General features: G+C 36.8%; 1 protein-coding gene across 1 annotated transcript in view; it reads left to right on the top strand.

Annotated features, from left to right (window-relative positions):
• LOC145684880 (uncharacterized) overlaps positions 1-18,138 on the top strand; it is a 605,514-nt gene that overhangs the window by 86,575 nt on the left and 500,801 nt on the right. The window contains exon 2 of the mRNA XM_081757236.1: positions 13,693-13,790. The gene's annotated coding sequence lies outside the window, so the exon portion shown is untranslated. The remainder of the gene's footprint in view (positions 1-13,692; positions 13,791-18,138) is intronic.

Genomic DNA, 18,138 nt, shown 5'->3' with positions numbered 1-18,138 from the left:
TGTAAAATGCAAATCTAGGGTACAATAGCAAATTGTTTGGACAAAGAGATTACAATTTTATTACTTATAGAGGAGATTGACTAGTGTTTTTGGAAGAGTACTTACCTTTGCATGGAGGTTGGCTAATAGAGGGTCTACATCAAAAAAGGGAATAACAATAAAATTATAAATACTCACGTAGGTGTAATTAAATTGAAACAATCTACTTTCCTTCTCTCTCTTACGCTTTTTTAAAAATCGTTTCGAAAAAGGAAAAAAAACTCGGTTATCCTTTATCCGCAATGCAGTTTAATTTTCTTTTTACTTCAGTTGCGTCATTGAGTGTTTTGAGATTTCATAGAACGTCACTCGATTTGTCCAGTGTACACATAATTTATCAAATACAAAGCAGTTCGACACCTGTAAATGGGGAAACGAACACATTACGGCAAAGATGAAGAATCCTCGCAGAGACTCTGTTGTCATTTCGAAAAAAAAAGTATTAATTGCCCTCCATTCCTCGCTTTGTCAATATGCAGTTTGAACATGAAATAATAAAAAAAAATGTATGTATGAATTATTGTCTGTGGACCAATACAAACATTGGTTTCCGCTGCATCGTCTATTTCTCGATTGGACAGTTATTTTATTTCCCTTTGCTCATATTACCAAGTTCCCTTTCCCCCTTTTTTTTTTCGTTTTGAAATTGTAGTGTAATCTGAAATTGATATATAATGCTTTCATATGTCATGTTTATGAGCTATAACATTCGAGGGTTGTTCAATGAGAACTGAGACTGAATTTTCTGTTTATTAAATACATGCTGTGGTAGATTCTTATTTGTTCTATCGAGGTGTGTACTTCAGTTTAATCATACCAAGAAAAAACAAAGCGATTTTATGTTTTATCTAAATAATGTTTTATTTCTGATATTTGAATACCACAATAACTAACACATCCGGCACTAAAGTTCATGCAATATGGAACAATTTATAATTTTTGTTATGTGATAATGCATACCTATTGTTATATGATGTTCGATTTGTAGCAGCACAGACCTATAACAGTGGGAGATGGATGGTAATCAACTGCTGTAATAAACATTGGCCGCTTAGAGTAGCATACACTAACCAACCTCATTTCCAGCTTAGCTTACGAAATAAGTAAAATCGCGATTAGGAGTACAATGTCGGAATGATTGGATAAAGGATGGCAAATTGTTGACACACCCATCCAGACACACACACACACACACACACACACACACACACACACACACACACACACACACACACACACACACACACACACACTTTTTTTTTGAGTTTTTGGATACATCTGCAAATTTTTATGACAAAATGTCCAATAATAAAGCTAATTATTTATTAACAATTAATTTATGAAATCGGATCAATCATTTGTAACAAATCAGTACATATGTAATTATTGAATATTTGAGAAAATACAATCGTCTGGAGGTGAGAGTTCAAAGACATTGCTATCATAATTATTACAAGATTAATGCATATTTTTAAAAATATTATTACAGGCTTTCACAATATTGTCTTATGCTCAAGAACAAATATAGGCTACTATTTTTTTTTCAAACTCTCCTTTGTGCTTTCAAAATTATCTTTTGGAGGTGTAAAAATAGGCGATTGCGTGACCATATAACTTAGAGCAGTAGCCGCGCCTAATAAATACAGGGTGATTACAATTAAAGTGCTGCTATTCATGGCGGTCCAGCGCGGGCTGGTTTACACGAAGCAGCTCTCTCACGTGGCGACAGATGTGCAGTATTGCCCTCTGTTGCATGAAAACAATCGTCTCCAATCAGTTTCGTGCCTGTAAAGCCGGAATTACATGTCGCACTAAAATGGCTCTATAACGTGCTGATGTCACGGTACAGGTGACAACCCCTTGGGGTGTGCTCTACTGAAAGAAAACCGGCCAACAATGAATCTTCCTTTGAGTCCACAGCATACAGTCACGAACACAGAGTGTAATGGCTGTTCGTACACAACACTGAATATACTGTTAATTTTACACTGGTATTTTTACAGGACTCACACAGTACAGCAACTGAAACTCCGCAAGACCCTGAGTTTCCCTTCGGCTTTTAGCACGGATGGAAGTGGATGACATATGGCTTTGGGCTAAAACCGTATAATTTTTGACAGTAGGGATATTTGGAAGCTCGGGTCTACCAGGGAAATGTTCAGTTGCTGCGGATCTTAAGGACAGCATAAGGCGACGTGTCGCAACAAATCCGCCGGAACTGCTGCGAGCAACTTTTGCGCACGCCATTTTGTGGATGCAACATGTTGTCGATGTGTTTGGTGGCCATATGGAGCATGTTATGTAAATTGGTTACTGTAACTGCAAATGTTAATAAATTTACTCACATTGCACCTTTCGTTACCATTAGATAAATGGAAATAAAGCTTCACCTTTTGTTACTCTCACATTGCTCTTAAAGTTGTCCCTTTGCACCATTTGTTACAATCATCTGCCCTTCACCTCGTTTGCATTACATTTATTTCACATGTTTGATCTCTTCTATCTAGATAATCGTCTTATCCATACATTTAGGACCATTTCCACGTGCGTATTACCTGTACAGCTCCACATTTTCCCCTGATGGCGGAAAGTAGAACTAATATTTTTTAAGCTTAACTCACTTCCGCATCGTCTCATTAGCATATTTACCAAATTTCAATGTAATACATTGATCGCTGGACCGCCGTGAATAGCGGCACTTTAAATTGTAAACACTCTGTACTTGAACAAATAAGCTCTTTGGTTCAGAGGTAGCCATTTTGCAGTCGACTTTACTGGGGCTGAGGTTCATTATCTTAAATGAGGTTTACACTTGTTCAGACTAGCACTCACCTGAGCGCCGGCTTGCTATCCTAAACGAGCCTCGCGTTTATTAACCTCATTGTGAACGCGCTAGTGTTGTATATGAGTCGAAAAAGTTGTTGTCTCGCCTTAATTCTTGTCTCGTTGTCGAGATGGCAGTCGAGATAAGACGAGAAATTCGAGTCACAACAAGGAACAAGACAATTTTTGTCTCGTTGTCGAGATGGCAGTCGTGATAAGACGAGAAATTCGAGTCACAACAAGGAACAAGACAATTTTTGTCTCGTTGTCGAGATGGCAGTCGTGATAAGACGAGAAATTCGAGTCACAACAAGGAACAAGACAATTTTTGTCTCGTTGTCGAGATGGCAGTCGAGATAAGACGAGAAATTCGAGTCACAACAAGGAACAAGACAATTTCTGTCTCGTTGTCGAGATGGCAGTCGAGATAAGACGAGAAATTCGAGTCACAACAAGGAACAAGACAATTTTTGTCTCGTTGTCGAGATGGCAGTCGAGATAAAACGAGAAATTTCACGAGTCTCGTGGATAACACTATTTCACTCAACTGTGAGTTCTCAAACACTGTTTTAGTTGTAATATAAAAACTGTAAATTGATAACGTCAGTGTACGAACATAATGAAGAACATTTATGAATAAAGATAAACAGGTCATTTCACAATATTGTAAAATTCTGTCGTTTAGAGTAGAGCAAAAAAAAAAAAAAAAAAAAAAAGTAGATGGAAATTTGGACTTTTTCCTAATCTTTATTATTATAAAAGTTTTTTCTTATATATAATAGCAATAAATATTACAAATAAAATATAAGTTCCTCTTAGTTAATTTGGTAGTTTGCTGGTGAGTTTGTAGGACCCCAAGGAGCAAGCGTCTTAGGGCAACAGAAACCAAGGCTTTTGCGGCCAAGATGTAGGTAGAAACCTCTCAGAGACCATGCATCCTCGAGAGGGAGATAAAACCCAGAGATCAGACGTCCTAGAGAGTGGCAAGGATGAAGAAACTCTCAGAGACCAGGCATCCTAGTAAAAGGAATTCTCAGGAGCCAAGCGTCCTAGTAAAAGAAACTCTCAGAGACCAGGCGTCCTTGGAAAAGGAATTCTCATAGACCAGGCCCTAGAGAGTAGTAACGATAGAGGAGCTCTCAGAGACCAGGCGTCCTTGGAAAAAGAACTCTCAGAGACCAGGTCCTAGAGAGTAGTAAGGGTAGAGGAGCCCTCAGAGACCAGGCGTCCTTGGAAAAGGAACTCTCAGAGACCAGGGCCTAGAGAGTAGTAAGGATAAAGGAGCTTTCAGAGACAGACTTCCTAGAGAGGGAGATAAAACCCAGAGACCAGGCGTCTTAGCAAAGAACTCTCAGAGATCAAGTGTCCTAGAGAATGGTAAGGATATAGTTGTTCTCAGGAACGAGGCATCCTAGAGAGTGGTGGATGATCAGTTGGTTGAAATTGATGCCTAACTGCAGTGTTGTGGCTCCTTTTGTCCAGAAATGTTGCTGACTTGATTAATCCTTCGTCACTTTACGATCGTTGACCAATATTGACGATGTACACGACCTTCGTGGTTGACGCCTGATTTTTGTTTATATCCAGCATGTGGTGTTGGGAGCACGTGTAGAACGTTGCAATATACACCAAAATTAAAAAAAATACTCATAAATTTTGCGCATGCACAAAATGAGACGAGAAAAAATTCTTCGAGAAGTGAAATATGGTGAGAAAATATATTCTAGGATCGAGACGTGAGAGAGAAAAAAATATTTGAGAAACGAGACGTGACGAGAAATAATTCTTTGAGAATCGAGACGAAACGAGAAAGAATTTTTCGAGAATTAAGATGAGATCAGAAAGAATTCTTCGAGAATAGAGACGAGACAAATAATAATTCTTCGAGAATCGAGACGAGACGAGACATAACCTTATGTCTCGTCTCGTGAGTAACACAAATTTCCGCTCAGTAAGGACTTGGGCTCGGTATCTCCAATGGAGCTTGCAGTAGCTCGAACCGAGGGCTGGCTCGTTACCAACTTCTAAGGCTCTTGCTCACACGGGCTCACACTCAATCTTTGAAATCGATGCCAATTGATAACAAATTTGGATATCTCTTGTTTGTTCCATTTGTTTCTACCTTTATAAAGTTTAATTTTATTTATATTTTAGTTGTTGCTTGATACTACGATTTTGCAACACTGTTCAGAAACTGAAAAATAAATAATATGAAGGGAAAATTGTTGTGAAGGAATGTTTAGCTTTCTATCAAAAATAGCTGTTGTACCATCTTCAAGAAGGACGAACGAAGAATATTTTAAGAATGGAGGAAGCCTGGCCTCGCAAAAAGCTTAGTCCAGAGAAAGAAGAAGATAAGAACGCAAAAACGAAGGAAAAAATATACAGAAGATGAACCAACTCGAACAGAAAATAAGATTAGATCTTCTTGCTTTTTGCTTTCTAGCTCTAAATTCCTCCCCCTCAAACCCCCGCTCTGTACTATTATGGATTCTGAGAAGAAAATTCAAAAAGGCGGAAAACACAACACAACTCAGTGAAAGAAAGGGGGCGTTTCTTTCCTTTTTTCATAGCAAGGGTAGCCAGGTGGGCAGTCAAAAAACATCCCGAAAATTCTTTGATGCAGAAAGAAAAATAAAGAACCATTCACTATTTTGGTCCGTCTTCCTTTTTCTTCTTTCTCATAATCCTTGATTATGTACAAAAGATCTACACAATAATCATCTGTTTGGTTTAATCTGTGCCTCTGTGTGAATGCGTATCGTGGGGGCGCTACTGTTGACAAAAGCGTCAAAGAAGAGAAGAATCGTCAACTGTCTTTCTGTTCACAAGTAAAACTTTAACAAGATAACCACGTTCTTTTCATAAAAGATCTTTCGTTATTATAGCTTGATCTTGTTTGTTGGTTTATCAAAGGGAATCTTAGAGGTCACATGAAACTCTGAATATGTATAGTGTGCGTTCAAAAATTTAAAACGTTCTATTTTCTCAAGGATGATGTCATCGGGTTAAGGATTCAGATGATCTTTTCTGTTGTTGTTGTTGTCTTCTGCATGTACTTATTCCTGTTGGTGATTTTTTTCTTCTTATCATAAAAAGATAGTTTTAAAATATTCACACGAATGAAATGTCCAGAGGGCGTTCATGTGGTGATTCATGTTCCAAAGCAATACGAAGGAAGAGCACGTGCCAAGGGCGGCGCCATTGAATAAGCTTCGTGGGACATTTGCCTTCCTTATAGCCTTCTAGAGAAAGGCCAAGGCAGTGTTGAATTCAGATTTTTGTACAAGGGCGGGTAATACAAATTTAAGGGGGGGGGTCAGTTTTAGATTGCAATACAGCAGCAGGAATCTGACGCAACAAAGCTCGCAACTTGATAATGTCTGGTAGGTTGCATATTGCCATTTTCCCTAACTAACGTTGTAAAGCGCTTGTGTGCTTAAGGATGGGCAAAACCGGTTTTTATAAAAACCGGAAACCGGTTTCTAAAGAAAAACCCTTCCCCCAAGTTGCGGGGCTGAATTTGGATTTAAACGGCATCGGAAGTATCACTGTTCATTCAAGCGACTCCGAAAATTATGTAATCGACACTAATATTGGTCATTTTCGATCATTTTTATATTTTACACATAAATATTTCATTAACAACCCATACAATACGGGAACAAGTAATTTCTCGTGTAAAATCTACGACGTGTAGTTTTACTCTTAGGGACAGGGCCGCATTCATGAGGATCAACCGGATCTTGATCTCACCAAAATACTTTCTAACTCAAACGTGCATTTGTGCACTGTCTCAATAAAACTGTACTTGTTTAAATTGGAAATGCTTGATATAGCATAAAAGTTTGATCTTATACTTTACCTGTACTCCTTCTCTTACAAAAATAATCTAGTTCTATCATTTTTTTTTTCTGAAAATATAGATGGGAGTATTTTAAAATTATCATACTTATCATCTTTTCGTGTGCAAAATAGTACCCGTTCGATATTAAATAGACGTATTGGCTTGTAATATTGGTCTCCCCCAAACAGGATCGTAGCCAGCCCAAAAATGTAGGGGGGGACGGTAGAAGTTAGGGGGGCCCGACTCAACTATATTATAGTTCATCACCATATTATAGTTCATTTGCAAGTCTACCGTGAAAATTTTAGAGAAGCCAGTGAAAATTTAGCCCGGGCCTGCCCCCAACGCGTGGACTTCCCCCAACAAAAATTTCTGAGTGCCCGCCTGCTTAAGGATGAATTTTTTCTGCGGACCAGAGATGACTGGCTCAATCAAAACTTGACCCATGACCCACTGAGCCACTATTCACCGTGACCCATTTTGACCCACAATTCACCATGACCGACTCTGACCGTCCACACACCAAAACCCCTCGTCATCACTCTGACCCATGATCCAGGTCCTCCTCTCCACTGACTCCACTGACTGACTTCTAAAGAGTTTATATTTGTAATAAAACCAAGCTTTGAAATTGTTTTTAATGGGAGTTTGAATTTCCACGATCAATCGTTCAAGCACCGCTCTGTTACAATTCCGGTGGATTTGACCTTTACGATATACAATGGTAAAGTGTTTGTCATGAGCCAAATTACGATGAATTTCAATTTAATTGTTATATAGTATAATTATTTCCTTCCTGAATTACAGATAATTTTCTGCGGAAAATATGATGAAATTTGAAAGTCTTAAATCAAGGTAAAGCAGGTCAACATAAAGGAAAAAAAAAAAAAAAATTGTAAAATTCGACTGTGCCTCGAAAACCAGGTAATAAGTCCTGTTGTTATTGTTACAACTATAAATATCAATATCCAAAAGTGTCTGAAGTTTTTTTTGCTCTTAGATATACTCATCTCAGGTAAGTAAATGGAAACAAATGAAAAAGCACGAAAAATAGAAGCCTTGAAAGTAAAACATAGACACCAATGCTCGGAAGATGCTGTCTACAATGCACTGAGCATAGTCGGTCGGTGGGTCAGAGTGAGTAACAGTGGGTGATGGGTCGTAGCGGGTCACGTTCTGTTGACCCATTACACCTCTGCTCCGGAAGATTTTCTGGAAAACAACCCAGGCGACTTCGTTCATATTCTATAAATAAATATGTCATTACGTACTCTACAATATGACCTAAGTCATTATTTAATTTAAGGAATGAGAACAAAAAAGTTTAATACGGTGACCTGATAGTGATCGAATTTGAAACAAATTACTATCATTATGCTCGTACGCAAAAAACTGTCTTAGTTGTGCTTTTCCAGACGTTCTTAAAAATAATATATATATATATATATATATATATATATATATGTATATATATATCTTTGCATTACCCTTGTTCTATCAGAACTAACTCGCTCATATTTTCTTTCTTAGTTTCTCCGCGCGCAAAATTGAAATATTGTTCCTGTCGTCACGTGTTAACTTCAGAAGTATCTGAAGCAGGTGCATTGCATTACGGACGTGTCGAGGATTACATTTTCATAAATAGGAAAACATAGATGAATATATTCAGAACTTGATTCGCCAACAGTGTCGGGTTTTAATGGAAGTCACGTCGGTTAAAAAAAAAAAAAAAAGGATAATTTTACCGCTTCAAAATATAGATAAGATAAGGACATTTATCTAATATTCTAATTTTTATCTACAAGAATAGTTCATTAGGATTAAACGCCTTAGGTAAGTTTTCTTTCTATTTTTTTTTTTAAATCAATGTGATTTCCCTCTCTTTTCTCAATATGTACTTTTATTTTAGGAAATAATCTTGGTAGAATTTTACATTTAGAGAGGTACCAGTAAAATTGAGGGGGAAGGAAGGTGGACGCCCTTACCCTTCTTCCAAAATAAGGCGTCCCTCCACTTCCTAGAAAATTACAGTGGGAAAGATTGGCACTGGGGACGACGTGGCGTCGTGCGTTCCCCAACCTTTTCAGATCCACTTTTACTCGTGCGAAAATTTAATAATAGTTAATTCAGATGCTATATAGGGATAATTGGTCAAATGCTATATATGGAATATTGGACTTTATGGTTCAGAGACTTGGACAGACCGGTGTTGGAAGAAGATGGAGAAGATTAACTGGACAGAGAGAGAGAGAGAGAGAGAGAGAGAGACGAAGATGTTCTAAAAGACGCTTTTAACCAGCACCCTTTGCAAGAAGGCCAATTAGATTGGACACATATTGTAAAGAAATTGTCTTCTTCATACCGCCATAGAAGAAAAGCAAGAAGTACGGAGAAGAGTAAAACTGATCGATGATTTTAAAAAAAAAAGGAAGAAAATATTGAGAGTTCAAAGAGGAAGCTGCAAATCGAGAATCGTGGAAAATTCGTGTATTTCCAGACCCAAACCTAAAATCAAATATAATAATAATAATAATAATAATAATAATAATAATAATAATAATAATAATAATAATAATAATAATAATAATATAATGCCATAAGGCTCATACCAGCTCTTTTTTTTTCTTTTCCAGAAATATAGCTTATATTAAATTAATTTTAGAGACTCTTCTTATAAGATGGATATATTGCCACTTAACGGAAGATTGTGCATTTCTAACAGGCAAAAGATGAAAATGGCTTTTTATCTTAAAGATAAGATTTGGGGAAACTCACTGCTTACCTGCCAAAAGGAAAAGCAAACGAGAGTACTATTGATTGGTTTGTAACCTCTTTTGACATAGTTATTTTGCGAAAACCGCGAAAACTATTTTTCAAGTTAATCGTTGTGGGACGTAGAGGAAGAAGATTCAATGCATAAAATTTCCGTCAAAAGCGCTAACCGACCGTCATTTATCTCAAATACTGATCGATGGTTGGCTTTCCTGTTCTCAATCTACCTTCATTTTTCTTCTGCTTTGCTTGTATGGGGAACCTATAAACACAAAACCCCATCTCAATGTGTTTTAACTACCAATAGATATGTCTTAAGAGTTTATCTTTTTTTTTTATTGGTTAGAGTAATGGATTATTATCAATCGTTATTATCTATAGCAAAAACATATCAGTCTATGAGTAACATTAATATGAAAACTTCAAAACATGTAAGAGTTGCGGGTTGCATAAACATCTAGGGGAAATATTAAATATTCTTAAAATTTGCTAAGGCTGTTCGCTAAAGACACCTTTACTTAAAAAAAAAATAAGTGTATAAAACATAGAAAGTGAACCAGAGATTATCTGCCAAACGCTATTATATGAACTATTGTTTCCAAGACCTTTTGTGTGGTGTATAAATATAGGCGCCGAACAGAACACCAACATTTCTATAACTAATGTTATACAAAACGGTTGTTACTTTATTTAATAACATTTTGTAGATACTATTTGGCTTACGTTCTACATTTTTGACAGGGGTGGACCTGGCCTAGCCTGGACGTGGACCTAGCCTATATTTTACATTTTATTACAGTGATTTTAATATTCTAAACTCATTTTTCGAAAAGAAAAATTAATACTCAAATACATAATATAGGAATATTTAGTACTTAAAAATATATACATGGTATCAATTACATTGTGTTTATTATTATTATTATTATTATTATTATTATTATTATTATTATTATTATTATTATTATTATTATTATTATTATTTATATACCGATATGTATAAACGAAAACAATATCGAACAGCACTTATTGAATACTACTAATGGTGACATGATTACTGCTATCTCCTAGCAGTGACGGATCCAGGTGGGGGCGATCGGTGCAATCACCCCCCCCCCCAGAAGAGGAAACTTTCTTATTTTATATATAAATAAAACTCATCCCAGAGTTTGGAGCTGTTAAAAGTAGCTCTAAGTAGCAGTTTTACAACCAACCACCCGCCAAAAGTCTGTCCTGGATCCGCCCCTGTCTCCTACACACTACTTTCAACAAAGGCTGACAGTTTGGCGCGGCGGTGTCGTTTCTAAGAAATCAAAAGTAAGTATTGTATATACGGTTCCCCCTCCACTATCACTTTAAAAGAGTAACATGGCCCGCTATGAACAATACCAACTCCCCCTCCACTCTTTATTCCGCATGTCATGTCTCCATTTGTCGATACAGTCACCCCCCCCTAGTACTATGAAACTCTCTTCTTCCATGATGGAATGGAAAAAGATGATATAATTGACGGTACTTTACAAAATATAAACCACAAATGTCAGTAGAAAACACGTTATAAAATTTACTTTTTAAGGCGCGTTTTGGCGCCCCGAGACTGTGGCGCCCCGTGACTGTGGCGCCCTGAGTAGTCGCCCAGGCTGCCTGGCCTTTGGTCCGTCCCTGATTTTTGATATCCTTCATTGTATTTAAGTTAGTCACTATTTTTTTTAAATAGGTGTGAACTTAGCGAATAGTATAGGGTGTAAGCACACAATCGCTATGGAAGGTCTCCCTGGGCGGGGTTCATCTTTAGTGCCAAAACGTCCTGTCCTAAATTTGACAACTCAGTTCTTAATAGTGTCCTCGTACGGGGCTTGGTCCCCCATTGTTTGTAGCATTTCATCATGGGATGGTCTTTGCAGACTTTTCCTGAAGGAAGAGGAACTTGACTGCTCCAAAAAATGAAATTAATGAAATTTTAAATTTTATATCCCACGGTTATGCCGGCTAAGCTAAAGGAGGAGGAAAGGATGAGAAGTGAATGAAATGGTGGAATGAAGAAAGTGGAAGGAAACGGAAGAACCTAGAGAAAAGCCACACACACTGAGTTTGTCCACCACACAGTTCTCTTGGCGCGAGCTGGGATTGAATCAGGGACCCCATATACCAGAGGTGAGCGCTCTACCACTGAGCTCCTCCCCATGACTGCTCTAGTCTCAACATTGAACTTCTCTCATTGACCCACCATTTTCACACCTCATCTGCAACAAAAATAGGTTCATTAATCCCAGTGTTCTGATTTAGAGTCATGAATATAGAGACATATGTAACTCTCAAATAAAAGAAAATTTATTGAAATCCTACAATTGGAAAAGTAAATACTTCCCAGCACTCCCTCGTAATCTAGGCTCCGAGGTTGAATTCAGTTTAGTTGAAAAGTTCACAGGCCATAATGCAAGGCCAAATCTCACACTGAAGACCAGTGTTTGAAGCGGAGAAAAAGCAGAGGCGGTATGTTTTATTACGATTTTGACTCAGCTATATAAATATTGAAATACAGTGAGGGTATGTTGCCTAAAAGATTGCATTTCTATTTACATAATGACTCAAAACCATGGAAGAGCTTCTCCGCAGTTATGTGGAGGGAGCTGAGAGAGACTTTGCCCCCGCCCCCAACTCTGAGAAAAAAAATTAAAATATCCCCTTACGTTGTAATTACAGCTAATTATCTAGGTATATACGAAAATGCTCAAAAATCGACTTTTCATATTAACAATTTTTAAACGATTTCCCTCAGGAAAACTCCCGAACACCCTACTCGACTAAGATGCATTCCAAACCCCACAGCAGACAACCTCTAAATACACCCATTCTCAAAACATGTCATTTATATGCATTCACCTTTTTAGGATTTCCACTTTTTGAGGTAAATTTTAGACTTTCACTCAAACAGCTACTGTTTCCTTACTATTTATCGTAGGATCATTCTTCATACCTCGTTTTCTTCAGAACAGATCATACTTTCCAAGGGTACCACTCTGTTATCCGTATTATACACCAGAAACAAGAAAATTGAAAAAATCAAGAGATTTTTCGATTATTATTATTATTATTATTATTATTTATTTATTTATTTATTTATTTATTGTAATTTTTGTGCCCCTCTGGCCCATGCCTGGATTCACGTAGGGATTTAATTTTCTTTATTTCTTTTCTTTTTAAAGATACGTTGTTATGTATATACATAATACGTGTGCAAAATTCCGTTCTTGTATCTTGAAAACTGAAGACGGCAGAAATTTTTGAAGGTCTAAAATTGACTCATTTATATATATAATACTTAGCGACATTCCTGTTTGACTTAGTGAAGTATAGATTACATTTTTAAAAATATTTTAAGTTTATTTCATCTTTATTTTTAAATTATAATATATGTACGAACATGTGCAGACATTATAATACTAGCGTGGTGGTCGCATAGGAAACACAGTATAAAAAGAAAGAATCAACAGATAATATATAAATAGAAAATAGCTTGTGAAACTACCGTAGCCTCAAAGGATACTGATGAATATTGAGATTTTTTTAAATGTGCAATTTCATTCCCATCCGAAGATGGGCGGGCCGTAGAAGGTGACGTATTCTCTGGGGTCATGAACAGTGGCGGATCTAGGCCAGGGCCGGGGGGACTAAGCCCCAGTTTTTCAGTGACAAAATAATTCAAGCTATTATATATATATATATATATATATATATATATATATATATATATATATATATATATATATATATATATATATATATTGAAAGCTTATATATACCTATTACAGTCTGGGTACTGGCTGCCCCCCCAGTTTTTACCTTCTAGATCCGCCACTGGCCATGAACATTCGTATATTGGTAGTATCATTGGGAGACGGGTACCAGGTACGGAGGAAGGTGACCTCAGCATGATATGTTTTTATGATAAAATGAAGTAGAGTAATAGAACACAATGATATACTGTATGCTGTTAGTTGATACAAAGATTTTATTTTTCTCCTCTGGGACTTCTAAGAACCAGTTTAAACACTTGAAGTAAGAAATTTTGTAATGACTCAAGTACAATTTACTACACGAAACATTTTATGAATGTTGTGTAGTGTTTAATAATTAAAATAAAACAACTTAAAAAGTAAGTGATAAAGATGAAACACTAGTTAATGCAATTTTATGTGTTTTCTTGTCAGGGTCTGTGATTGATGTCAATATGCGTGAGAAACCGCGATGAAGAAACCAGAGAACTTTGTAGTAAGTGACATCTTGTGAGGATTTTACGAAAACAAAGGTAGGTAATTTATTTTAATTTAGCATCATTTTTGCCACAGGTACTGGCGGACATACTAAGTGTTCAGTGCTTATTAATCACAAATGGCTGGAGACAAAATGACGAAACAAAACAATGAAATATGGAAATGTCAGAGAACATCGAATTGAACATTCTACTTGCCACACAGAGCCCATAGGAATTATCCGAAAATTTTAAAAGAAAAATGCCACAGATGTTCCGACGAAAGTGGTTAGTTTACCCTATGATCTTTTCAATGATTTATCAGACTTTATACTTTTCCATTTATTTATTTATTTATTTTTTTGGATAATCACGGAGTTCTATGAGGCAAGGACTCACTCCATTCGATGTAGGCTCTATTCTCTGACAATTTTACATCTCACTTTTTCTTTCATTCTTATATCTCCAGTTGTTTATGATTTATAAGCACCGGTGGTTTTGTCTTAAACACCTGGAAAGTAGATCAAAGACCTTGTAACTGGAGTGGAAGGGAAAGCCAAGGTCTGATGTTATTAAGCAAAATCGGCGGGGGGTGTAGTGAGGTAAATATACTGATCGATAGAACAATAATGTCCCCTTCGATTTCGGAGGAACCAAACGCTTCACAGCAATTCTGCATGGTGTCGCTGTTGTCCAGTATTCAACGTAGAAGCTCCAACATTGCAACGCATGTCATCGCTACTGTCAGTACTAAACGGAAATATTTCAGAATTGCACCGCATGATGTCGCTACAGTCGGCACTAAATGTAAATGTTCCAGAACACCCGCATAGTATCGCTTCCTCCGGTATTAAACGTAAATGTTCCAGAATTATGTCACATGGTGTCGCTACTGTCAGTACTAAAAGTAAATGTTTCAGAATTGTGTCGCAGGGTATCGCTACTGTCGGTACTAAATGTAAATGTTCCAGAATAACTCCACATGATATCGTTACTGTCGGTACTAAACGTAAATGTTTTAGAAGTGCTCCGCATAGTATTGATACTGTCGGTACTAAACGTAAATGTTCCAGAATCACGCCGCATGGTGTCCCTACTGTCGGTATTAAACGTAAATGTTTCAGAATTGCGTCTCATGGTTACTGTCGGTATTGCCCACCTTTCCCAATGTTGAATCCATACCAACAAAAAATTTTGGGTGCATATCTGGATTCAGGCAAATTATGATGGCCAATTACACTGTTCCCATTATGCATATGGAGTTAGAAAATGAACAAATCGTATACTTTTTCATTTTTATTTGCGGGCTGGATGAAACGTACTCGCGTGCTGCCTTTTGGGCAGCATTGCTTCAGAGAGTCGGAGATTACTAGCTCTACAGAACCATAATATTAGAAACTACGACGGGGAAAAATTATCAGATACATCATTTATTTTCTTAATATTGTTTTCCTATCTATTTGGTTTCAAAGTGGGGGACAATAATTCTGAAAAAAAAAAGAATTTAAAATTTTTACTTAAATTACATGTCACAGTTTTGCCCAGTAGGTTAAAGGAGACGGTGCTGATATTAAATGAAATGTTGGATTGAAGAAGTGTGAGGCAATGGGAGAGCATGGAGAAACCCCGCGCACATGGTGTTTGTCCACCACTAAGTCCACCTAAGACGAGCTGGAATTGAAACAGGGACGTTATGCATCAGAGGTGAACACTCTACCGCTCAACAGCCGTGAACGCCTAATAACTTTGAAAATGAGATAAAGACTAGCTATAATAGAACAATAGAAAGGTATCCAAAATTCCATGTTGAATAATTTTTTTGGTTGCTTGATGGTTCATGACAATAATTTAGTTGCTCTATAATTGCTTATCTTTCTCTATAAAGTGTAGCATACAACGTTTGAGGTTAGTCGATGGTTTTGATCTGCAACAACTACAAATGCAAGGAACATTGACGTAAATCAGTTGCTAAAACTTCGTACAAAGTTGCCAAAATTCCGAGGTACGATTTCTTTTTGAGGAAAGGTGTAAGGAAATAATCCTCAATTGTTGTTAATGCTTGTCGAAACAGAAAATTCAAACAATTTTACATGTTTCCAAGATGATCCCAATGCCTTAATTTTATATATATATATATATATATATATATATCTTAATTTTTTCTGTAATTAATTAACTCTTCGTTATGCAATTTTTAAACTATGGAAGTTTAGAGACTTAAGTTGTTTTGTCAAAATCGTAGCGGAATGTGAAAGGGAGACGGATGCTTAAGGCAAATGAATGATGATGGAATAATCGGTGGAATGAGGTTGTGGGAGGAAACGGGAGTACCTCTAGAAAACCCACGGACACGATATTGTCTACCACAAACTTACTTGGATAGGTATCGAACCAGAGACCACCACGCAATAGAGGTAAGCTCTCTGCCACTGAGCCAATGCGATTCTAACAAAAATTAAATTAAAATAAAATGGATAATTTTCGGTAAAATCAGTCTTATATAGCCATGGTGCTGAAAGGGACGTTAACTCAACTCAACTCAAGAAAATCGACAAAGAACTATTTTTATGGCATAAAATAAATATGTCCTTCGTAGCAAATAATTGATATTTTTTAACTGTTACGAGAGGTTATTTTATTTTACTACTGTATAACCTATGTCTAAATTTTTGTTTGTTTTCTAACTGTAGGGTTGCCAGCTTTTAAACATGGAAATACCGGACACAATCCTGAAGTAAGTATACTCTTAAGAGGCCTCATCCCAGCGAAATTAAAATACCGCTAACTTTACAGTAATTATGTGATATCTTCAGATAGATAAAAGATAATTGAAATGTGGAACAAGAGCGCCCTAGACAATATTATTTTGCGTGATATACCGTTATCACAAGTCACCTAGTGGCTTTCCGTTTTCAGCCGTTTAGAAACGCGAAAATAAATGCCGATTTTCAAAATGGCTCTAAATCGAAAGCAGATAAGTGAGTTGTGATAATAGTATGTCATGTAAAATAATATTGTTTTTCAAACTCTTGTTCCACTTTTCTATTATCTTTTATCTATTTGAAGATATCACATAATTACTGTAAAATTAGCGGTATTTTAATTTCGCCGGGAGGAGGCCTCATAAGATTATGACATCATCACTTGTCAAAAACGTGACCAACCTGAAAGTGGTTACTTCACATAAAATTGAGCGATTCGAAGTTTGAAATTTAATAACTTTATTTACCTTTGAAACATTTATTAAATTTACTTCTTCCAATTTTGATTGAGTCGGCGCACGCAATTTTTGTAGTCTACACCACTGCATTGATCAAATATAAAATTCTAGTTTATGGGTTTATTTGCTTCCGCTCTTCCAAGCTTAAGATGTAAATAAAAACCATTAAAAACAAATAATAAAGAACCTAAGTCTACCTGATGGATAACAATAAGAAATTATATAAAATGCAGTATGGTACTATATACCTACTTTTGGGCAACCCTGTACATCGTATTTCAAACAGAATAAGCAACTATAATTGGCAACATAATTATGGCATGCACAAAATATACTTGAAGAATAAGTCTTACCTGCTTCGCTGGGAATGGTCAATGTTCATAATGCCTACATACCATACTTTTACTAGATCTGGATGCAGGCCGGTATCCACGAGGGGGCAAGGGGAGCCGGGTCCCCCCTAAATTTTGGCTGGCCCCCATAAAATTTCACGGGTAGGCTTGCAAATGAACTATAATATGTTGATGAAGTATGATTGGGTCGGGCCCCCCCTAACTTCTACCTGGTCCTCCCCTAAATTTTTGGGCTGACTACGGGCCTGTCTGGATGCATTATTTAATTGGAAGATGTAACTAAGGATGAAACACTGCTAGCTGCATTCTTGAAAATGTACTTTTGTTGACCTTTAGCAAAGTTTTGATAAGTTCAGTAAATTTTCCTGCTTTCAACTCTAAAAGAAGCCAAAAATGCCAAGAGTTCCATAAAATAAGCTGTATTTAAGGCTATAAGCATTTCGTATATTTGTATGACTAAATGCCTCTCCAAATGTGCTAGATTCAGCCAAAAATAGGACAAATTGGCATCACTGCCACCTTGCAAACGACAACATCACTCCGATGAAACAACAAGTTCGTTACAGTGCACTATGATCGTGATCACCCGGTTGTCAAATGCGGTTCATTTTATGGTGGAATCCAGATTCAACTAAATCTACTTTCCACGGAATTAAAAAAAAAAAGTTATTTGAATAGAACAGAAATGAAATGAAATGAAATCTTTGAGTTTTACGTCCCACGGTTATGCCGGTTAGGCTAAAGGAGACGGTGATGATGAGTAATGAATGAAATGGTGGAATGAAGAAAGTGGGAGGAAACGGGAGAACCCCGAGGAAACCCACGCACACGG

This window comes from Thermobia domestica, chromosome 1 (assembly GCF_964235325.1).
Source record: "Thermobia domestica chromosome 1, izTheDome1.hap1.1, whole genome shotgun sequence".
NCBI classification, from domain to species: Eukaryota; Metazoa; Arthropoda; class Insecta; order Zygentoma; family Lepismatidae; genus Thermobia; species Thermobia domestica.
This window is presented reverse-complemented; position numbering and strand designations above follow the sequence as displayed.